This window comes from Diabrotica virgifera, chromosome 2 (assembly GCF_917563875.1).
Source record: "Diabrotica virgifera virgifera chromosome 2, PGI_DIABVI_V3a".
NCBI classification, from domain to species: Eukaryota; Metazoa; Arthropoda; class Insecta; order Coleoptera; family Chrysomelidae; genus Diabrotica; species Diabrotica virgifera.
Window position 1 is genome coordinate 126,715,689 of NC_065444.1, and position 25,366 is coordinate 126,741,054.

Here is a 25,366-nt window from a genome sequence, read left to right on the forward strand (position 1 = left end):
ATTCGTCGCAGCGAAGTCCTCCTCCGGGTAGACGTCTGGAAAAAGAAGAACAAAATTAACAATGTTATTCAAATATATACGTTTATCGGGGGCCCGCTCACTACGCGTGCCTCCGTTTACTTATGAGCCGCAAATCACGTCACTACGGTGCACCTTGCGGCTCGAGTTGGCCTGCCTAAGTTTGCGACTCACGTCAGTACGGCGCACTTCGCTACTCAGGTCGGCCTGCCTAGTTCACCTCGCTTGGCTGGTATTTGGAGCCCAGAACTGTCGTTTCAGGACTGTCGGTCGGTTCAAGCAAGCAAGCAATTTGATTTAACCCGACCTGTGGGAATGTCCACCCTCTCGAAAGAGTACATTCGGGTGTAACAATTCATTGGGGCGAGGTGTTTTGACCCGAGTATATACAGGGATCACCCCACCTCGCTCCAATGCCCCAGGCCATCCCTTTCCCCCCCATAGCACGCTGATGCGCGATGGGGGCACAACTATCGTAGCCAAATGCTCTTCACAATGGAATCCTGGGTAATAAGATTCCATTGTGGTACCCTAATCGAATGCAAAAAACTAGGCCAGCGTGATGCGCTCTATGCCTTTATCTTCTTTCTTACTTATCCGCGGAACTAAAAATTGCTTGCTTGGGCCCCGAGTCATCGTGCTGAGCCCTAGTGGGCTCCGCCCGATGACTCGTTGCTCGAGTTTGTATGTGTTTTATGGTTTTTTATAATTTTTTTGGGGGCTTTCGCCATTTTTTTATTTTATTTATATTTTTTTGGGGGCTTATGCCCTTCTGTAATTTTCTAAAATTCACTTACCTTAGAGGCGGTCGTGGTACTTGATCTTCGTATGTAACGCTGTCTTCGGCACTTGTTTTCGAGCTACGAACTCACTACTATCACTTATCACTTTTGTACTCTTATCCCACTATTTGTTGCTTCGGACGTCTGTGCTTCCATCGGTGGAACTCATCATACCTTAGCGTCTCTCGCAGTATGTAATTTGGGTGGTGCTCCAGTTCCGCGAATTTGGTCCTTGCCTTATCTGTCATGATTTCGGTGACTCTCACCTGTTGGAGTTCTCTGAACAGGAATCTTTCAGCTACATATCTTGGGACTCTGGCGGCCTCCCTCAGGCTGTTGTTGTGGGCTGCTTGGATCTTCTTCTTGTGTGTGTTACTTACGTGTCCCCATGCGAGAGACGCGTATGTTAATACCGGTAGGATTATACTATTGATCAGTCTTAACCTTGTTTTCAGTCTTAGTTTACTTTTCCTGCCTGTGAGTCCTCTTAGTGTTGCTTTTGCTATGTTGGCCTTCCGGACTGTGGCTTCTACGTGTTTTTGGAAGGTTAATCCTTTGTCCATGATGACTCCTAGGTATTTAGCTTCGTTTTTCCACTCGATGGGTCTGTTCTGCACCGTCAGCTGTTCCTCTGGCTGTTGTCTTCCTTTCTTGTATAGAACCGCTTGCGTTTTATCTGAGTTGATGGCTATCTTCCATTTTATACTCCATTCTTCTATTTCTTCTAACGCTGTTTGCAGGTTGGTCACTGCTATATCTACATTTCTATGTTTGGCCGCTATCGCTGTGTCGTCGGCGTAGAGGCTCATGAGGGTACCTGGTGTTCTAGGTACATCAGCGGTGTATATCGTATACAGCAGGGGTGACGGGACCGCTCCCTGGGGTACTCCAGCTTCCGGGTTTCCGAGCTCGGACAGGACTTGTCCTATCCGAATCCTGAAAGTCCGGCCGCTTAAGTACGACGAAATTAGTCTCGTCATCGCCCCGCTGTACCCGTAATCCCGCATTTTGTATAAGAGCCCCTTGTGCCAGACTCTATCGAACGCTTTACTTACGTCCAGGAACGCTGCTCGAGTGTACTGCTTGTCGTTGAAACCAGCTGCTATGTACTCGGTTAGTCTGAGTACTTGTAGCTCGCTGGAGTGCTCTGCTCTGAATCCGAATTGAGCTTCTGGGATGATATTTAGCCTGTTCGTTTCCGCTTGCAGTCTGCTTAGGATGATTCTTTCCACTATCTTGCTGATCGCTGGAAGTAAGCTGATTGGCCTGTAGTTCTGCGGGAATGTGTGGTTCTTGCCAGGTTTTGGGATCATGATGACATGGGCCTCTTTCCATCTGTTTGGGAATATCTTGTATCTTAGTATCGCGTTCACTATGTTTGTGAAGTACACTATAGCTTTTCTGGGCAAATATTTTAGGGCTCTGTTTGTTATTTCGTCTAAGCCAGGCGCTTTTCTCGGCGAACTGTTTTTGATGTGTTCGTTGATTTCTTCCGGTGATGTTGGGGGAATGAAGTCCTCTGGGTCTTCTGGTTCTTCAACTTCTTCCAGGAAGTCGTCATCTTCGTCTTGGTGGTAGTTTAGGTCGCATTCTCTTTCGAGTGTAGCCCTCATCGCCTCTGCTTTATCCTCTATGGTGTATACCATACCGTGTCTTCCATGTAGTGGGGGGATGGGTTTTCTGTCGCTTCTCAACATTTTCTGGAGTTTCCAAACATTTTTCATGTTTGAATCTTGTTCTTCCGTCTCTTGTACAAAGTTGTCCCATTTTTTACTACGGTGGAGTTGTAGGGCCGTTTTGACCTCTCTGTTTAAAATATTTGCCCAGGATTTGTCTACTCGATTTCTTGTTCTTCTTGCTGTTTGTTTTGCTCTATTTTTTTCCCTTATCAAATCTTGTGTTTCTTGTGGAATATCTTTGAACCTTCCCATGTAGATCTCGACTTCTTCCTCTGTTGTGCTGCTTCTGATTGCCTCTTGTATGATGTTTTCGAGTTCTAGGACTTTTCCTTCTATTTCTTCTGGATTGTTTATCACTGGCACTATATTTATTCCTTCACTTACTAGTCTTTTGTAGTTTGTCCACTTTATTTTCTTTTTTGTTCTCTTTGGTGGGTTTGTCTCTTCCCATGTTCCGATCTCTAGTAGGATGGGGTGGTGGTCAGTTGATCCTTCGTCCAGCGTAATTAATTCTGATTGCAGTCTAGGTTTTTGGCCACAACTATGTCGATATGGGTTGGAAGTCCATTTCCTGGGTAGTGGGTAGGTTCTTCTGGGCCCATTGCTATTGTGTCTTCATTGTTTTCTATGTATCTATTTAGTAGTCGTCCGTTTCGGTTCGTAGCTCTGTCGTTCCAGATGGGGGATCTTGCATTCAGGTCTCCTATTATGATGGATGATTCGGCGATGTTTAGGAACGCATCTAGGTCATCGTCCATTAAAGGGTCTTGTGGTCTTACGTAAGCTGATGTGATTCTGACTGCTCCTTGCCTCATTTTCACTTCTACTGTTGTAGCCTCCATGTTGACCAGTGGTGGAGTCGTGAAACTGGTGTGTCTGATTCCCTTTTTTACTAAGATGGCCGTTCCTCCTGATCTTCTGGTGTGGTCGTTCCTGTAAACATCGTATCCAGGGAATTTTAAGTTAAAGTTGTTAGTTAACTTGGTTTCCTGGATTGCTACGATGTCCATCTCGTATCTACTTGCGATTTCATCCATGATGTTCTGGTTTGTTGATATTCCTCCTGGATTCCAGGAGCCTATCCTCAAGTATCCCCTGTCTGTCAGCATTACTTCTGTGCCTCCCTGGTGCTTAATATGACCTCTTTGACTACCCTAGTCACTATTCTGACTAAGTAGTCCTCGTCAGGGATCGCTGTTTGTTGTTGTGCGTTCTGCGCTGCCTGGGCGTAGGATATCCCGGTGGCTTGCGGTCTTCTTGCTTGTGGCTGTTGTTGTGGCCTCCTTGGCGGGGGTCTTCCCCATGTAGGGCATCTGGGGCATCCTCTGTAGCTGGCCGGGTGGCTGCCTTGACAATTGGCACAAGTGGCTTTGACTTATCTGGCCCTCTTGCATTGTTTCGTGGGGTGGTCCTCACCGCATTTGACGCACCTAGGGTCCTTGTGGCACGCGTTCTGGGCGTGGTGGTATCCCTGGCAGTTGAAGCACTGCGTTGGTCCTGTCGATTTTCGAAGGTCTTCTACCACGACCTTCATATGGCATAAGTTGGTGATGCGCCTCGCCGCCTCGACGTCCTCCTTGTTCAGGGTTATGACGAACATTGGAAGTTGTCGTCTTGGACCTGATCTCGTCGACATGTTTTTTGCAGCTTGGCAGTCGATGTTGTACTGCACTGCTATGTCGTTTTTGATTTCCTCTTCTGTCGTGTTGGTGGGTAGCCCTCTTATTACCATTTTTGGCTTAACTTCCTCTTCGAATGGGAAGGCTATCCACTGGAGTCTCCTGTCTTTCAGTGACTTTGCATATTCTTCGATGATATGCGTCATCTTTCTGTAATCATCTGGGCTATTCGCCTGGATGAGGGTTTCTCGTCCGCTCCTGGAGATCCTGTTGGTAGTGATCACTTTTTGTGATTGGGCTATTTTGAGGATAGCCCCTGTTTCGCTGACGCTCTGTAATTTTATTACAGGCGGTTTTCTTGTGCGGGTTACCTGTTGTTCAGGCAACGCGGTGTTTTCTTCTTCCTGGTTTGTCTCCATGTTCGTCTCTGTAACACTGGGGTGCCGTGCGGCAGGCGCATCTCCACTTGTGCTTGTAGTTGGGTGGATGGGGGGTGGTCCTCGGGGCAGATTATAAGAATCCTGCGCTTTTGGTGAAGCGGCACTCATGGCGGATTTGGCTTTATCTTCCCATGTTCTCTTCTCGTCTTCTGGGAGTGGTGGGAATTCCTCTCTGTTCTTTGGAGTTTGGCCTCTGATTTTTTGGATCCTTTCGCCCGCTGACGGCTTTTTGGCTTCAGGGATCGGCTGCTGAGTTTCAGAAACTGGCTTCTGTTGGGTTTCAGCGATTGGCCTCTGTTGAGTAGTGTCAGTAACTGGCTGGGAAACTACTGGAGTTTGGCTCCGTGCGTGTGCGAGGAGGTCCTCGAAGAATATTCTTTGGGCTGTCAATTCTCCCCTCAATTGTTTAATCTCTTCAGACATCCTGGCCATCTCGGTATTCATTCCGTTTATAACTGTCATTTGTTGGTCTCTCTGTGCCGTCACTTCGTCCAGGAGTTTCCTCAAATCGCCGTCTTGGTTATTTTCTCCGACATAACCTCTGCCTCACCGTCGCTTTCTTTTCCACGCTTGGTGGTACCTCTGTTGGTTTCTGCTATCTCGTCTTCCATGGGCTCCTCTTTTTTCTTCTCTTCTTTCCTCGTTTCTTCCTCACTCTTTATATGTACCGCCGAAGCGAGTACTGTCGGTCGGTTCTCTGCTTGCGGCTCTCTTAAATATCCTTCTGCCGGTGTTGGTTCGGAGAGGTGGAGATGAGTGGGGGCATCGGCGCGATTTGAAAGAATCGCACGGTTCCAAGTGTCGATGCGTGTTCGGTGGATCAGCGTATCATTACAATTACAAGATTAATATTATGTTATAATAGGTTTGTTCCAACACAACGAAAACCGTCATGAAACGATCACGAAACTGCGCGCAGTGAGCAAAATAATACGTTCCATGGGTTATTTTGTTTACTGCGCAGTTTCGTGATCGTTTCATGACTGTTTTTCGTTGTGTTGGAACAAACCTAATGCATTTAGGTACATACTTTAAAAAAATTATTTACTCAAACAGCAATATTTTAACTAGAGGATTTAGGGATATAAAGAATTTATTGTTGAATTATTATAATATATTCGTGGAATACCCTTAAAACAAAAGCTCACTACATAGCGAAAAAAGTTACTTGCCATACTTCCAAAGACTTCTAATTTTTATGTATGTATGTAGTTGAAATCTTTAAAAAGCAAATCTAAAATATACTACGCTAATACTATTACTGCGAATATTTTTACACGGTCAATCTGGCTATTAATGTTTAAGAGAAATCGATTTTTTTATTAATTAATAATCGTGTGGTTATACACCGAACTTGTTTTCTAAACGATTCGTCAGGACTCCACTTTAATTTAGTTAATTAACAGTGTCGTAGTGCAGTCGTGAATAATTGTTAGGATTCTATTAACAAGAAACAATATTATAAAGATATAAGTATTAAAAAGATTTTTTTGGTAATGTTCCAAAGGCCCATTCGTTAAGTAAACGGAGCTTAGGGGGACGTTTTAACTAAAATAACTACTGTGATCTTTTCACAACATACCTACCCAAGTAGCACAATAAAAACCTTTTAGTTTTATTTAAGGTTTATAAAAGTTTTATTGTGATAAATAAGAAGATAATGGTTTTAAAGTTACCTTGTAGTTATACTGCCAGAACTTTAAAACTGTTAAGCATTTGTCACTAGTTTTAAAGTATCTAATCAGAGTATCAAATAAAACTAATTAATCTTAATAGATACTTTATCTTATTGTAGTTTTAAAATGGTTTAATCTCAGTTCACTTTAAAACTAATCAGTTTTATGAAGAACTTCCGGACTGTTTGGTTTTATTAGATTCTCGTTTGTTACCTTTTAGTTAAATATGCTTCCTGTTAGAAACAATAAAACTAAACTCATCCCCTCTTCTTTCATGTCCAAAATGGTCGGCCATTTTTTTTTTAGAGCGAAACAGTAGGGTAGTGTGTTGTAAAAAGTGGAAGTACAGTTAGTATGGAAGAAATAAGCTGCAAGTACTTAAAATATAAACAAACTGGTCATTTTAAAAGAAAAATACAACACACACGGCACTACGACGCCTCGATTTTAGGTTAAATTCACATTAAAACCGAGTGGCATTATTGACAGCAGCATTAAAACTAAACGGTTTTAATTCCAAGGCAACTTGCTTTTATGTAGGATATATGCTCTTGGAAAGGTATAAAATAAAACCATTTGATCTTAACAATTCTCTGTCGATAGACCAAATAATTCTATTTGGATTTCGGCCATATTGCTTTCTCGAGATGTTGAAAGCCATGATAAATCACAATATAAGGCTTACATAAAAATTATAAATAAACATTACAATTGTATATAAAATTATTTTTCTTTCAAATTAATATTCTGGATTTAAATTTTTTTATTATTTTTGTTTTTGAATCGCCAAAAGTCAGAAATTTTAGGGCGCGTGAGTTATTTAGACTATTTTTGTTAACATTATCAATAAAGTTGTGTGCGTGCGCAAGTGTTTTTCTACCTTGACAGTCCGAAATAACCAAGTACTTTTTATTATTTTATGGTTACCAATACGTATCTACCTATCATAAATATCACATGTAAAAATTTGTTGGCCTATATGGAGTATATGGGTTTAAATAATCATTTAATATGGTAAATCGTCTTTAAAGGTATCCATTTAAGAAACCTTTTTAAGTTTGCTATAAAACTGTCTGCATTTAAAGTGTATTTTAACATGGTTTTAAAAGCACCTACACAGCAGCTTTAAAACGAGTTGCTTAAGAAAATAAAGTCTTAATAGGGTTTTTATTTTTGGTTTTATTGACCTCTTTCAGAGTGGGCCCTTTTATGCTGAAAGCGCTTTTATTGCAACCTTAAGGTTTACTTAAAAGCCAAATGGTTTTAATTTTAGTTTTATTCTATAGTTTTATAGCATTCTTAAAATACTTAATGAACCCTTTCGGTGCTACTTGGGTAACACTGTGTAAAGTGTAGAAAGGAAAAGAAAGAGGTATTACTTCTAATATTCCACAGGATATGCTATTTGTCAAATATATATTATAAAGAAAATTACCAAAATAGAGGCAAAGTGAACAAAAAGGCTAGAAGCAAACGTTTGTAGATTTTAAAGGGATCCTTTCGCCCCATGGATCTTTTGACTTTGTGACCTATTAAATTTTTTGTGTATGCCCTGCATAAGTTTCTGTCTTTTAAATAGGCGTTAGCGCGTACTCTCGAGATTATTTTGGGTTTAGAATTTGATTCAACAGCACATAAATCTTTTCCTCGCTATAGCTCCAGACTCACTAGTTGTAGCTTTTGTGGCCATGCTGAAGTTCGTCACTTTTTATGTAATAAAAATACTAGGTTTAGTCCAGGAGTCAGGCGAAAAAAAGGCTTAACCTTGCATGGCGAGCTGCCCGAAATTCTATATTTTCTAACCTTTAGAGGGGGTCAATAGTAGTGTAAATCACGACTGAATTCCGTCTTTGCGTTAGCCGCCATCTTGATTTTAAAGGAAAACCAAGATGGCGGTTTTTGCTCAATCTATCCATTTGCAACTTTTCGACAAAAATGGTAAGGACTAAAATTGTTACAAATGTGATTTTTTACATTTGTTTACAATATTTTTTGTGAGGCCAATATTTTTTCCGAATTAAGGGGGAAATAGTGGAAGGAGAGGGCAGCATAATTATTGAATTATCTCATTTATTATTAACTTGACGATATAATTGTACATAAACAAAAATGGAGAGAATTATGTTTTATACAACTTTGATCTCTTTCATTTTTTTGCTAAAGTCAATATTTGAGGTCGAGGTGAAAATTGCGGAGATGTTGAGCAAAACGGTTCGTCTTAAAAATCAAGATGGCGGCTAACGCAACGGCGGAATTCAGTAGCGATTTTAAATTTACATTACTATTGACCCCCTAAAGATTGGAAAAATAAAATTTTGGCCACCTCGCCATGCAAGGTCAAATTCTATCCCGAGTGGACTAGTTTTATTTAATAGGTTACTGTTCTTCTTCTTCATTTTCGGAATTTTGACCTAATAACCTCCAACTTCTTGATGAGGGCTCGTCTCCAAGATGTCCTGATAAACCCACTACTACTGGATTAACTCTTTCACAAGATTCACTCTCCACATTGCTAGACCCAGTATTAGCGTAAGCCAGAGCTTTTTTTCTTATCAGCATCAAGGTGGCTTGTTTTAGAGGTCTGGGTCAACTCGATCTTGCTCTGGAGTAAACTTTCCGTCTATTTCCATAGTGTTTTATTGACATTGCAGGAGAGACCCTTTGAAGAAATACTGGGGACCTTATACAGCGAAGAGACTGTAGATATACAGGGTGTTCCCGAAAATAGTGCGTTCCTTAAAGGTGTAGGTAGAAGGCACCATGTAGAGCAAAAAAGTCTTATAACATTTTTTTTAATGCAACCGCTTGGCTAAAAAACCAAAATACATTTTGGTATGCAAATTGAAATCTGACAACTATGTATGCAAAAATCTAAACATAGACAATCACAATTCAAAAATAGTTGCAGCATTTTAGCCATAAGTACTTACATTAAACCCGGTCTTCATCCTAAACAAACAAACAAATTCTTGTTTTGTTGAATTTTCAAACATGGGGTGGTACAATTATTTTGCAGGTGTACCTGTCTGACCTACATTTGTGGTGTCATTTAAACTAAATCACAAACAGTTCTTGTACAGTGATGCCAAATTAGTTAATTTTATGAAAATAAAAGTTCGCTTATATGGCGAACAATGTATTTTTTTGGAAACGGTAAGGTAAACTTTATTAAAAAATGTTATAGGACTTTTTTGTTCTACATTGTGTATTATATCCATACCTTAAAGGAACGCACTATTTTCGGGGACTCATAATCAAAGAAAGAAAATCTTGCAACATAACAAAGCCCTAGAATAACTAGGATAGTAAAACATTGAATATAAGTCAAGTGTTAATTTTACTTAGCTGTAAAATTTTACTTAATAACTTTTAATGATCTACTTACGTATATTGATATTATCGTACCGCTAGCTACGTCTCTGTTAATTGGGTAATGCTCACAAAGATTATTAACACGACGATTAATGTTGAATATTATGTTAATTAAATATTGACCTCTTAATAATTGTTGCAGTTATTTTGACCAGCATATGGTCGTTTAAATTTATGAGTATTTAACAGTACTTACTTGCAATGTTGGGGAAGTATGGACGTTTTAATTACCTGATAACTATCGTAATGGTATCGTAATTACTTAATGAAATAGGAAGTAGTTTTAGCAGCAACGAGGTTTCTTATAACTTTTTAAACAATATACACAAATACACAGAAAAAGCCCTAGTAAATGTAACAGTAAGTTGTTTCTATGTTTTGTGGACTTGGAAAAAGCATTTGATCGTGCGCCACGTAACAAGATCTGGGAAATATTAAACCGTAGAAATGTGAAACCGAAGTTAATCCAAGCAATAAAGAGTATATATAAATGTACACGTAATAATGTAAGAACGAAAAATCACTCATCTCTAGAATTCTACACAAGGACAGGTGTAAGACAAGGTGGTGTTCTGAGTCCTTTGTTATTCATCACTCTAATGGACGAAATTGCAAAAGAATGCAGGGGTAAGGTAAAGAGAACTAGAGTAGGGGTGTATAAACTTCAACAAGTTCACGTGTCAGAGTTGATATATGCCGATGACCTGGTAATTGTGGCAAAATCAGAAAAAGACTTGCAAGTAAATGTAAATGTTTGGAATGAAGCTTTTAAGAAATTTGGGATGAAAATAAATATTGAAAAAACAGAAGCTTTAGTAATATCGAAAACTCAAGAAAATATAAATGTAAAGCTGAATAATGAGACCATTACACAAGTAGAGGACTTCAAGTATTTAGGATCAACAATGAATGGACAAGGAAATATAGAACCAGAAATAAACAGCAGGGTAATGAGTGCAACAAAATTATACTATGCGCTAAATAAAAGTTTCATTAGGAAGAAACAAGTAAGCCTAAAAACAAAAATGAAAGTGTTTCAAACTGTATACGAGCCGGTACTACTCTACGGTAGTGAAACGTGGACAATGAATGACAACATCTGTAGTAAAATTCAAGCATGCGAAATGCTATATTTACGTGCGGTATCCGGGGTGACCAGACGTGATCGTATAAGAAATGAAGACATACGGGAAAGGTGCGGTATTGGAAGGACCTTAGACAGACTTGAAACGAAACAGTTATCGTGGTTCGGACTAATGGCGAGAATGGGTGAAGGTAGAACTGTAAGAAAGCGGCATCCGACAACAAACGAAGAAGAGGCAGGCCAGCAAGAACGTGGAACGCAGATATTGGAAAGGCTTGCGTAAAAAGGAATATTGGGTGGAGAGAAGCAGAAAGACTAGCTACTGACCGAAAGGCATGGAGACATCTGATTTCTCCACTTACCTCGACACCGTAAGGTACAAGAGGACGGCTTAACGAACGAACAAATACACACATCGGAAAAGTCTAGGGATATTTTTATAACATAATAAAATTAATAAAAATAAATTCACGTGATCATTTTCACTCGTGATCCCTTTCAATTGAATTTGTACAGTTGCTCATCCTGTAGATTTTTGTGAGTAAAACATAACGGCAAAAGTGATAACGAACACTGCAGTAAATAATCTGCTAGTTTCGATTTTGTTCATGCTTACTTAGTACATTGAAAATATTGTTTTTTATAATGGAACGAGATCATTTAACTTGGATGAGATAACTAGGTCTGTAGTGTCTGTAAAACTTCTTCAATGTGGCATGCGGCAAAATAATGTAGTTGAGCGCATGGGAGTCTCTCATGCGAAGTGTCACAAGTTAATTGTGGCGGCATTTTTTTGACACTGGAAGTCCAGCCTAACGTCATCTAGGGCGTGAGCGCGGTACAACTGCAGCTCACGACCGATTTTTAGTCGATGGTCTCCTATTGACATGATGGTTGTACGCAGCCTAGGGAACATCCATAAACTACGTCGTAAAAATTTTGGACTTTTTAACTCCCCCCTTCCGTCGTAAAGCGTCGTTTACAGTTGACCCCCCACCCCCCATACCGACGTCGCAATTGCAACTCATGACACCTCCCCTTTTTAGTGATTTTTTTAAATTCCATGTTATTCCTGGATTTTTTAAAGTTAGCTATCAAAGTTTATTTACGAATGAATCCAAATCAGTATTACTATGTAGTATCCGCGTACTTTTTTCTCTCAATTCACTGTACAACTAATTAGCTTTATTGGGACCAAAGACTTTTATCAGAGTTCCTATGCTTTCTTAACTGCCTCATATAAATCTTGATACTTATTTTGTTTTGATTTCAATACCATTTCTTTTACTAAGTATAAATACAATGTACTAACTAAATAAAATAGAATATGTTATTTCTATTCATTCTTGTAGAATAATTGTTTCATACAGACTATTCAGTAAATAAATGAACAGTTTAATATTTATTGGTTCCAGACGTTGTTCTGTATAGAAACGTTTGTTTAAATACATGAAACAATGTTTTATTGTTTGTTATTCTGTACAAAACTGCTAGCAATATTATTAAGGCTGTGAGTGATAAAAACGAAATGAAAAGTATGCGATAAGTGTAATATACCTACGAATTCTTTTTAATCCTACAATAGGGTATATTTTTCATGGCCCCCTCCCCCTGTCGTATACCGTCGTAATAAGCAAAGACCCCCTCCCCCTTTTCAACGACGTAGTTTATGGATGTTCCGCTACGGCGTCTATTGGGAGACAACCGACTAAGTCTGTGGTCACTTCAATTCACCCCGTAATTTGAATTTGTTTTTGGAATTACTCTTTTTTAACTATTTTCGGTTGTAAGATAGTTTTTGTCCTTCAAAGTTTATTAAAAGTAACGAAAATGAACAATTTTCCTACGGGGCGTGACGCTGTACGCAGCCTACAGCGGCTATTGTGGCTATACACACCAGATAACCATAGGCTATGATAATGTAGGAAATCGTCTCCATGAAGTCAATCTCCACAATCGAAGGCCATCTATCTCCAGAGGCAATTTTAGAGTGGTGTCAAGAATATCAAAACTGGGATGCAAATGATTGGTCTACAGTTTTATTCTCCAACGAGTCTAGATTTGGATATCATCCAGATTCTCATTGAGTAAGATTGTGAAAACGATCTGGAAATGTAGAACGTTTAAAACATGTTCAGGACGTTTACATATACAGGGTGTAACAAAAATACGGGTCATAAATTAAATCAAATATTCTGGGACCAAAAATAGTTCGATTGAACCTAACTTACCTTAGTACAAATGTGCACATAAAAAAAGTTACAGCCCTTTGAAGTTACAAAATGAAAATTGATTTTCTGACCATGTAAAAATGTGTGTTGGATTTTACAAATCTTCAAAATATCTCGATAAAAACTGACTTATCGAAAAACTATAAAGAGACAAAAAAGATTTAAAAATATTTTGTTTAACTAATGGTACCGCAACAGTAATTTAATTGGAACGTACACAAAAGTTTGGGTGCGTTTAAGGGAACAAAACCCCCATAAAATTTTTATGGGGGTTGTACAAATTTCACTATTATTACTTTTTGAGATCTTCCTGCCATAAGAATGGCACATGTCCATTTTCAATAAAAAATGTGTAATAGTTTTCAATATATTGGAAAAAATCGATTTTTATTTTGTATCTTCAAGGGGCTATAACTTTTTTATGTGCATATTTGTACTAAGTTAAGTTAGATTCAATCGAACTATTTTTGGTCCCAGAATACGTGATTTATGACCTGTATTTTTGTTACACCCTGTATAGAGGTGGTACAGTAATGTATGAGTGGAATAATAGTCGGTAGCAGAACGAGAGACAAACACTGGGTCAAAATGGATGCAAATTGCCCAAGATAGAGAGGCATTGAATAAGGAAGAGGAGGCCTATATCCAAAGATGGATATTTAGGGCTGATTAGATAGATAGATAGCAGAACGGACCTCGTTTTTCCATACCGCTTCCTAAGCCAAGCCGCACACCAAAGAAACATGAAACGAAAAACATGAAACATGAAACGAAAAACATGTTTCATGAAAAGAAAACACTGCTAAACAAATCTCAAAGTCCGCCTACCAATGAAACGAGTGTGATTCATGCTCATGACACATTTTTATTTTCGGAGAGTTTCATAAATGGCCGGACATATATTTGTTTAGCAGTGGTTTATTTCCATGAAACGTAATTTACGTTTCATGTTTCTTTGATGTGCGGCCTGCCTTACAGCTCAGCAGTACCTCGACACAATTCTACAACCTATCGTTCATTCGTTTACTTATTGACTTGGTCAAAACTTCCACCTTATGCATGATAATGCTTCTTCACCTGTCGCACGCCCAGTGACATACTGGCTTACCAACGAAGGTATTGATGTGTTGCCTTGGCCAACACAACCCCCCGACCTGAATCCCATACAGATACAGCATGTATTGGACATGCTTCAACGAAGAAATACTCCACAAATGGGTAACATATACACGCCGTTTCGTTTTCGAGAACGTCTGATAGAAGAATGGGCAGATGTACTTCAACAGGATATTGACAATCTCATTTTTTCTATGAACGACAGATGTAAAACCTTAATATAAACCAGAGTGGACGCGATACTTTGTATTCATTCTGTTTTTTCTTATTACGACCATATTTTGTGATGATCTATTTTTTTTTAAATAATTGAACTTCTCGATATTTTTGACATTTTTTAAAGACATTCCCGTTATTTTGGACAAATTTTCGTTTTTAACAAATTTTATTGTATGTACATTAAATACCTACTACTAAACACCACAAATCGATTATTATTTATTCAAAACAACTACAGAAGAAATTACGGCTCTTTTTAAAAATATCCCTAGACTTTTCCGATGTGTGTATATTTATATTATGTAAGAATGTATGTATGTCTTCTATTAAAGCACTGATGAAATAAAGATAAGATGACGTGTATCGCTAGCTTCTTAGAATGTTGCGGAAAGTTCTCTTAGAATCCAAGGAATAACGGGGGTGGCCAAGCTTCTTAATAGTCCGAGCCACTTTTCACAAGTTGAAGTTTTTCGCGAGCCGCAATAAAATACTTATTCAAAAAGTATCTATGTATAGAAGGTATTTACAATTTTTTTAACAGAACTTTTACTTACTGAAAACCGAAATACAATTACGAAATATTTAAACTTAATTATATTTTTGTTTTCCTTCTTTTGATAATTCTTTAGAATTTGGTGATTAATATGTGACTTCTCAGTAATTCTTTTAGATGCTGGTTAGGTAATATTGATCGGTGTTAGGATTTCACGAATTATAAAATGGAATAAAATGGTCCACACAAGTAGTACGTTGTTCCTAATATGGAAATAATTCGACAAGCATTCTTTTTTAGGGTACAAATTTCCAAAATTCGGTATTCGGCGTCGACTGATAGTTTTATTTTCGAGCTTGATCTTCTTGCGTCTCTATTAATTTTAATTCTCCAGATGTTGTTTGGGTCATATATTGGTAATAATAAAAAATTCACCTTATGAACTATGTTCATTTCAAATGAATTCGGAAAAAAATGAAGAGACGATTTAACATATTTTAAGTCTTCAAATCTATTTTGGAGTTCGATCAATATTCCTTCCGGCTTTTTTATATACCTACTCGTTAAGTTTTTCTAGTATAATATGGTAAAATTTTTTTTCTAAGTCGAGTAAAATTACTTAAATGCAAAATGTGTACCTAATACAAATTACAAATTACATCTTTAGCAAGAGTTATACAAAAATCGGTCTGGATTCGGTTGATTACTGACTTTTACATTGCGCCACTCTTATGTAATGTTCGTTAGCGCAGTTTTCGATGTGTCATATCATTCTTATCTTGGATGGAAATGGAATTTGTTACAAAGTCTTTCATGTTTGTTGTCAGTAAATTAAAAGACATTTTGAAACACATATTATGGAACGATAATAATTTTGTTCTGAAGCTATTTTCTTGTGGCATTTTTATATGATTATATGACTCTTTTAGTAAAGTCGTCCCAGGAACGCAACTCATCAATATTGGCAATATCATTTTAAAGTCTTCTACTTTAAAATGTATAATACGTGTCTGAATTGCCGATATAAATGAGTCAGATTAAATAAATTATTAGAAGAATTTTTTACTAAGCAACAACATTTTTGTTTATTTAGTATTATTTTGTATTTTGACAACGACACCCGACTTGAGCGTCGAAACGTTAATAAAATTATTTTTAGGTAAAATTGTGGCTTATTTCCCATTTGAATATACTTGATGATAATAATTTTTTTTAAATCATATCTAATACAAAATTCATAAGGAAAACTTTCCCGTAACTGGCTGTATACCATTAATTACAAAAATTGAAGAAAGCCTTCTGTGTAAAAGGTATATTTATTAAAACCTCAATAAAGGGCTACATTAAAAGACAGAACGTTTTCGCTCTAAAGAGAGCATCATCAGTGTTCTAAGCAAGCTCTACATGCTAAGCCACCAAAAATACATAGGTTAAAACCCTTAAAACGCCGACCAAAAGTCTTACATTGGCGTGTATTATGTTAAACCCTGGCGATGGGTGAAAATGAAAAAGATATGGCTCACAGCATTATATGACTCTACCACGTGTATGTGGGTGGTTGAGTTGATTTCTTTCTTCAAGAAAAATCTACTCAACCACCCACAACCAAAAATATTAAGTACTTCAAGTGAGCAACTTTAGAAACATGGTTGTTGCATTCTTGCCATATTTATTACAAATAAGAAGGTGAACATCTTTTATTGTTCCGTACACACTGATATATAGACATAGGTAACGAAGATCGTATGAGTTTTAAATTTCAAATGGTTTATTACTTCCTAATACCTTATTTGCTATGGCGGAACTCATCTATGAAGATGTGACCTTTTAAATCAACAATTAAACTATGAAGACACATTAACCTCTCTTAAACAAGTTTCTCTGTAAATATATTCTTACTATATAAATACATTTAACATAATGTGAAAAATAGCTTATTTGTATTTCATAGTTTGAGCATCTATAATTCTACACAGTAACATTCTAACTCTGTACTGTAACACTGATCGTAGGTAGTAATTAAAACTATTACAATTCACACTAATTTTACCCTCCAAAGTTTGTAGTGGTAGATCGATCTTTACATAAACATTTCTCAGTTCATTATCAAGACAAAAGTAGCTTGTCTTTACTGTTCCAGTTTTTCTTATAAATCCCTTTCAGTAACGCTAACACTACCATCAGGGAGTGTTACCCTGTAGATTCCCTGTTATCTGATTCAACACTAAATAAAAATAAATCTCCCAAAATCAGAGATATTGTGTATTTGCCGTTTTGAGTCCACTGCTGAACTAAGCATCCCGTAAATAATTATAATTCTTGCGCTCTTGGACACCTTACCTTTTCCCTTACCCTTTTTTCCACTTGTATTTTATTTGTAATATATGTAGCTATATTATGTAATGTATCAATACTGCACTCTGTAAGCGCTCTTTGGTTATGGTCATTTCCGCTTGAAAATTTATTGTGATGGTAGCCTGTAGGCTCCGGAAATTCCTAGCCCCGTCTGTCCCTCTATCTCCGACACTGCTACCATAGCCTCGTATCAAAGGACTGCCCTTTTTGAAACTTTAAATTGTTTCGTTCCAGCCATCCCAATAGATGGCAATATTGTACGACTACTACTTATAGACCAGGGCGCATCTGTAAAAATATTAGTACATTTGGACGTTGAGAGCTGACTTAAATTTTTTTGCAGAAATTGCTTGAAAATAACTCAAATAATAATATTTGAATTATCCTCCCTCTCAAAAAGGTCCGGAACATTGTTTAAATAATCAAAATGTCAAAAATGAAGGAAAAATTCGATTTTTTTCTTCATTCTTTGATTATAACTTTAAAAGTATTCATTTCCGAGAAAAGTTGTACTGACATAAAAGTTGCGTAATTAAATTTCCTACAATATAGAATTGGTTAAAAATTTAAAAAATTGTCACCCTTTTTGAAAAATAGCAATAATTGCGAAAAAAAAACATACAAAAACAAGTATTCGCATTTTACGTTTTTCAACCATTTATGCTACACCTAGGAACTTCATATTTCACCCAGAAAAAATTTATGATACATTTTTTCAAAATGTTACAGGACTAAAAATAAAGCAGATAGCAAGTCGAAATTTTTTTTGCGTATAGATTGGTGCTACGCGCAGGACAGCGGATAGTTTGCTCTGATTGGGCATTCCAATGACCTTTGATAATGATTGATACATTTTAATTTTTATTACATTTCGATATAAATAAATAAATTTGTTTATTGTAAAATAAAAGCACATACTCTATCCTTTGAAATAACACTTTTTTTAGCAAAAACTTTCTTTGTTCATATATTTTAACCTAGAAAATAAATGTTTATTATTTTTAAACATACGCAATTGTTTAAACAATATTTCACAAACAATAATAAAATTAGTATGATTTTTGTGGAATTAAAATATTAAAATACAACAAAATATAGAGTAAGAAATATATTAGATAAAGATTGGAAGAAATTTTGGTGGAAATCATCTTATGTGAATCGAACACCGCTGTCCTGCGCGTAGCACCAAAAATTAATGTTAATTTATAAAATTTCCTGACGCCTTGGTAATTAATCGATGTTAATTTTGCAAATTGCAAATCAAAGGTACGATACACTTCTATAAGCAAAAAAAAATTCAACTTGCTATCTGCTTGCAAAGCTGGATTGCAAAATTTATTTTGCAAAATTTATTAAACCGATCTTAATGAAATTTCCACTGTTGTTTTACTATGTCATAAAGTTTTTCTGGGTAAAATATGAAGGTCCTAAGTGTAGCATAAATGGTTGAAAAACGTAAAATGCGAATACTTGTTTTTGTATGGGGTTTTTCGCAATTATTGCTATTTTGCAACAAGGGTGACTATTTTTTAAATATTTAACCAATTCTATATTGTAGAAAATTTAATTACGCAACTTTTATGTAAGTATAACTTTTCTCAGAAATGAATAGTTTTAAAGTTATAATCAAAAAACCAATAAGAAAATCGAATGTTTCCTTCATATTTTGACATTTTGATTATTTAAACAATGTTCCGGACCATTTTGAGTGGGAGGATAACTCAAATATTATTATTTGAGTTATTTTTAAGCAATTTCTGCAAAGTTATTTGAGTCACCTCTCAACGTCCATCTCAAAACAGATGCGCCCTGGACTATTAAGTAGGAAGCTTTTATAGGAGATGTTTGTTGGCTTTTGGGTTTTGGTTGCATTCAGATATCCGTGCCTGACGATCCCTAACAAGGGTGAAATGCATAGTGCGGTTCTGTTGCTAATTTAAAACACAAATATTGATAAATATTTGCTTCTGTGACATATAGAGCAGTCATCAGCGGCAGAAAACTGTAAAACCTTGGAATTTTGAGAATCAACATTGATTTTAATGAAAATTTGGATTTAAGCTGTGGGTGAAAACAACCCCATCTAAAGGATGAAATTTTTTTTCAATTAAAATAACTATGGAAGTCGATAGATTGACCAATTCTGAGTAAATTTTGTTCTATAATTTTTTTTGCAAAGTTGATACTTTCCAAGTTATTAGCGATTGAAACTATGTATTTTTCATTGAAAAAACTCATGTTTTATAACCGTTTTTCACGAATAATTTAAAAAAATTAATTTTATTGAAAATGTGGTTAAGATCATTAAGAAAAGAAAATTTTAGCTAATCAAAAAACAAATAGTCCATTCTTTAACGGTAAAATATTGCAAAACCTCTAAATTTTAAAGAACCGCTTGGATTGACATGAAATTTGGCATACACATAGCTAACAAGTCAAAGAAAAAAAGTGATATTGTGCCGATATGTGCTTTTGCCCTGGGGGTGGTTTTCACCCCCTCTTGGGGGTGAAAAATATTCGTCCAAAGAAAGTCAGGAAATGGATAAACTGGCTAATTTTAAGTAACTTTTGTTCTATAGAATTTTTTCACTAAGTCAATACTTTTCGTGTTATTTGGCAGTAAGTATGTTCATTTTTTCAACAAAATAACCACGCTTTTAGACGGTTTTTCGCAAATAACTCAAATAGTAAGTATTTTGTCGAAAAAACATTCTTAGCAAAAATATAGCCTGTAAAAATTTTAAAAAAAATGGTGTATACATCACGTCTCTACACCTAGTAGAAGCAGAGTTATAGCTAATAAAAAATAGGTTCATATTCGTCAAATTCCAAATGGAATACTTTAACGTGAAATAACCAAAAATGAAGCACATTTCGGGGAAAACTCATGACAACTTGTTTAAAGTGTTTAAAAAAAGCTTCATTTTGTTATATAAAAAAGATTTCTAGCATCAAAATTAAACAAGTTACGCTCAAAATAAAGTTAGTCCCTTTTGGTTTTGGTAAAAAAATCGAGAAAATCACCCCCTAATTAGTATCTTAAATGAACTTAATCGTTACTTCACAAGTTTCTTGACTCGTGTATATATTGTTTATATGATCTGTAAGTTTCATCGCTTCAAAGTCCTTATTATTGAAAGGGCTGTAGTTAAAAGGGGTTGAACGAGTCACTGATCACGAATGTATGCAAATTTAGAAACACCAAATCTTAATAAATTTTTGTCTAACAGAAAAACAAAAAAATACATGATATTCAGAAAAGCAAATCTGACTCTTTTTGTTTTTCGAGATTTTTGGTATCTCTAACAATTTTTAAGTTATTTTGAAAAAAAGCATATTTTTGAAAATGTAAATTTTTAAAAATTTTTCTTTGAAACCAAATTTTTTCAAAAATAAGCACTTTGAATCGATGAAAATTACAGATCATATAAACACCACATAAGTAAAATAATTTGTGGAGCGGTAACGATTAATTTCATTTAAGTTGCTAATTAGAGGTTGGTCGTCCCGATTTTTTTTTGCAAAAACAAAAGGGACCAACTTTATTTTAAGCGTAACTTGCTTAAATTTAATGCTAGAAACTTTTTGTAAAAACAGAAATAAAGCTTTTTTAAACACTTTAAAAAAGTTATAATGGGTTTTTCCCAAAAAGTGCTTAATTTTTTGGATATTTCACGTCGAAAAATTCTTTTTGAAATTTGGTGAATATGAATATATTTTTCATTGGTTATAACTCTGGTTCTACGAGATCCAGAGACCTAACGCGTACACCATTTTTTTTACTTTTTTATAGGCTATATTTTTGATAAGAACGTTTTTTTTTGACAAAATACTTACTTTCTGAGTTATTTGCGAAAAACCGTCTAAAAATGTGGTTATTTTGTTGGAAAATGGACATATTCACTCGCAAATAACTCGAAAAGTGTTAACTTGGCGAAAAAGCATAGAACAAAAGTTACTTAAAATTAGTCAGTTTACCCATTACCCAAGAGGGGGTGAAAGTCACCCCCAGGGCAAAAGCACATATCGGCACAATATCACTTTTTTTCTTTGACTTGTTAGCTATGTGTATGCCAAATTTCATGTCAATCCAAGCGGTTCTTTAAAATTTAGAGCAAAAACCGTGAAAGAATGGACTAAAAGAGATTCGCGTCGGAAAACATATCTATGTAAACCCAATGACGACTGAGTTATTGCTCTTTAAGGGGTGGTTATTTTCAAATAACCTCGAAATGGAGAACCTTCAATCTCAAATAACTCGAATGTGGTGCAATTTTTTGGGAAAACTTAAGGGACATGTTTTAAAGTTCATTAAAAAACCTTTCAAATGAGCTCTGATAAATGAATTTTTTGCTTAAGAACTGACTGACTTATGATGAAAATAAAGTCGCTCTCTGCTTTGTTTTTGAAATGTTTGTTACAATTAAACTTCGTCATTACAATCCTAATAGAACTGGATAGCTTCCCACTTGACATTAACTTTGTTTAGGTACAATTGATACGATCCATTTGATATGACCGGTTTGGAATGCTTAGTTTGGAAAAAAGTAGTTCATTAAGCCGAAAATGACATTTTTATAATTTAAAAAAAGTGTATTTTTCTTAAATAAATCTAAAAGTATTCATAATATGAAAAAATGTTTCAAAATGTAGGTTTTTTTACTGAAAATTTTGATTTTTGTTGTTTTTGTATCATGAATACTTTTAGGTTTATTTACGAAAAATGCACTTTTTTTAATTTAAAAATGTCATTTTCGATTTAATCAACTATTTTTTCTAAACTAAGAATTTCAAATCGGCCAAATCACATGGATCGTATCAACTATACCTAAATAAACTTAATTTCAAGTGGGAAACTATTCATTTCTATTAGGATTGTAATGACGAGGGTTTAGGTAATTATTGTGTTAAATTTCAAAAAAAGCTGGGCGCGACTTTATTTTCGTCATAAGTCAGTCAGTTCTTATGAAAAAAACTTTTATCAACTAAAAGATGTATCTAAAGTTTTCCCAAAAAATTGAACCACATTCGAGTTATTTGAGATTGGAAGTTCTCCATTTCGAGGTTCTTCGAAAATAACCACCCTTTAAGGAGCAATAACTTAGTCGTCATTGGGTTTACATAGGTCTTTCTGACGCGAGTCTCTTTGTTTTTTTTTATAACCTACAATTTTGTTTTTAATAATTTTTTTTCTAAAATTATTTTTTTTAAGTTATTCATGAAAAACGGTTATAAAACGTGAGTTTTTCAGTGAAAAATGCATAGTTTTAATCGCTAATAAATTGGAAAGTATTTATTTTGCAAAAAAAAATTATAGAACAAAATTTACTCAGAATTGGTACATCTATCGATTTCCATAGTTATTTTGATTGAAAAAAATTTCATAACCTAGATGGGGTTGTTTTCACTCCAGGGCTCGCTTCAGCGTAGAGTAGATTTTGACAAAGGGTTTAAGTACTACCCAAATCCTAAATTTTCAAGGAAATCAACCTTGATTCTCAAAATTACACGAGAAAATGGCTGTTGATTGGACTAATACTGTCATGAATATTCTCTAATAATTAATACGTAAGGAATATTTTTTTCCACCTACCTCTACCGAAAGTATACTTTTCCGGACCTGATTGTAGGGAGCAAAGTTGTACTTTTCCTCCCTAGGGAGGAAAATATTTTTCCTCCCTAGGGAGGAAAAGTAAAAGTGACGTCATGGTATTTCATTCATGAAATATAACTTATTGACGCCCTGTACAATACCTATTTTCTATTACGTAAGTATCTATACATTTTAACGTTTATTTAAAAACACTCTGTATTTTGCAGAATGGTAAAAAAACAGTAAATTGTTATTCTGATTTAACAATATTTACATTAATAATTTGACTTATATTTGACAGTTGACAGTTATATTGTACCTACTTGGTAGTTTTAGTTCTAATAAATTTTGTTGGTTAGTTACATAAATAAATTAAGTAAAAATGAAAAAATGACTTGTTATTTGAGGAAGGTGGAAAAACCATATGTATAACATGGGAGTAAAGTGCCTTTTCCTCCCTTGAATGATTACTGCCCTCCGCTACGCGTCGGGCAGTAAACTTCATTGTAGCACTTTCCTTCCTTGTTATACAAATAGCTATTTTTCATATCTATAAGTATTGTTTTATGTTTTAAAATTTATTACACGAGCGAGCGTAGGTTTAGGACCAATAAGAAAATTGGAAACAGTTCTGAAAACTAAGTTCAATAAAATCGTTAAATTAATTATGAAATTCTTCATTTTGTGTTTTCTCCGTAAATCCAAAGAAACTTTCCAATTTTGCAATTAACAGAATTTATGGCAATAGGAAAAAATATAAAAAAGTGTTAAGTACTTTCTTGATTTATTTAATTAGCTATGGGTTTTATAATGCGAACGTTGTTAACATGTGTTTTTTTAATTTATTCATAACATTTTAATAATAATTAATATTGTAAACAATTTTATGGTTTTATAATATTGTAAATATATTTCTGATGGAGGTTTGTTGATATAAGGAAACTTGGTAAAAAGTACTTGGGACCGATATTTTCATTTCTTAATAAGTAACTTTTAGACAGTAGAAATCAAAATTAATTACCATGTAATTAAATAACTTTTACATTGAAATAAAACTCCTTTTTGTAATTGGTATAATTTTAATTCAGAATTAAAATTCTAAATAATCCAAATGGATTACATAAAATGTACGTAAAATCAGAACGTTTTCGGATTTATCATCCATCCTTAGTGAACTCATTTTACTTGCTACTTAGCCCCAGAACCAAACAGTGGTTGGATTTAATATGAAATTTACATTATAAACTTGTAAAAGTGATACGATTTAAAGCCGGTGAAGCTGGATAACTATCCGGGAACATGTCTGGATTACGTCTGCTAACGTAACTTTCGTCTTGTCAAAATATTAAAATGTTTAGTTTCAATAACTACATTATACAGGGTGGAAACCAGTTATGGAATAAAATTATTTCTGTCCTTGTTTTAAGAATTATTAAAAAGGCCTACACCACTCGATTTTCCTACAAAGGCCTACGCCAAAAATTCCGAAACAGGTCGATTTTTATTTTTAAATTGTGATTTTTTTGGCATATATTTCATACTAGTGACGTCATCCATCTGAGCGTGATGACGTCATCGATGATTTTTTGAAATGAGAATAGGGGTCGTGTGCTAGCTCATTTGAAGGGTTATTTAATTCTCTATTCAGTAATATAAACATTAATATTTATAATTTTTTAAATTAAATTAACTCACAAAGAAAGAAGAATGTATGTAATTTATTTAATTCAAGATACATATATATTTTACTCCTTTCCGAAATCACAATAAAATTAATGTTTATTTCACAAATAAACATTGCTTTTCGCTTAAATTAACCCCTTAACGTACACACTCGAGTTAACTCGAGCGTGTTAAACTGACCAAACTGTGCACACTCGCGATAATTCGAGCGACGATTTAGTTTATATTTCTATAATTTTTCACACTCGAATGCAATCGAGAATTCAAAATAATAATGTGAAAGCAAAAAAAAACAATCGGTTTATTGATATTATGGGATTGTAACCCATAACACTTATTCAAGTATTATATAAAATATAATCCTTTTTCTACTTATCAATTACGACTTATTTCTTCCTTGTAAGCCGTTTTCTGACAAATTTGCTTATTTATATTCTGATTCGCTCATTTGTCAATACATATATGTATATACAGTGAAACCTCCGTTAACCGAAACCTTTTTAACCGAAATATCGTTTAACCGAAAGCTGACAGTTTCAATAATTTCTTCAATAAAAAGTAAATTTATAAATTTGATGTTAATTTGTCAACATCGTCAACATTACCTTCATACAACTAATAAAGAACGCAATTAAATATACATACAACACATATTTTTTATTACTGTACCTAGTTATTTAATTATTATGTTTGTATTAGAACATCATTGTCAAAGAAAAACACAATAGAAAATAGAAGACTTATTTAAATAACACTTTAAACATGTTCATTTTCCTTCATTTTGTTGCTTTATTCAGTATGTACATATTAAAGAAAACATTACAAAACCACCTCATAGCATTTTTTAATACCAACTCTGACCAAGAATACTGCGTAAATTGATACAAGAAGAATACAACCAACAATGTCATTTTTAACCGAAATTCTTGTTACCCGAAACGGCCTCCCCCCAGTTATTTTCGGTTAACGGAGGTTTTACTGTATTACGGTCCTGCGCAGTAAACAA

The 25,366-nt window shown here is 35.1% G+C and overlaps 1 protein-coding gene across 4 annotated transcripts in view; it reads left to right on the forward strand.

Moving 5' to 3' along the window:
* The window catches only part of LOC126879616 (MICAL-like protein 1), a 386,924-nt gene that overhangs the window by 201,643 nt on the left and 159,915 nt on the right, over positions 1-25,366 (forward strand). The window lies entirely within an intron of this gene.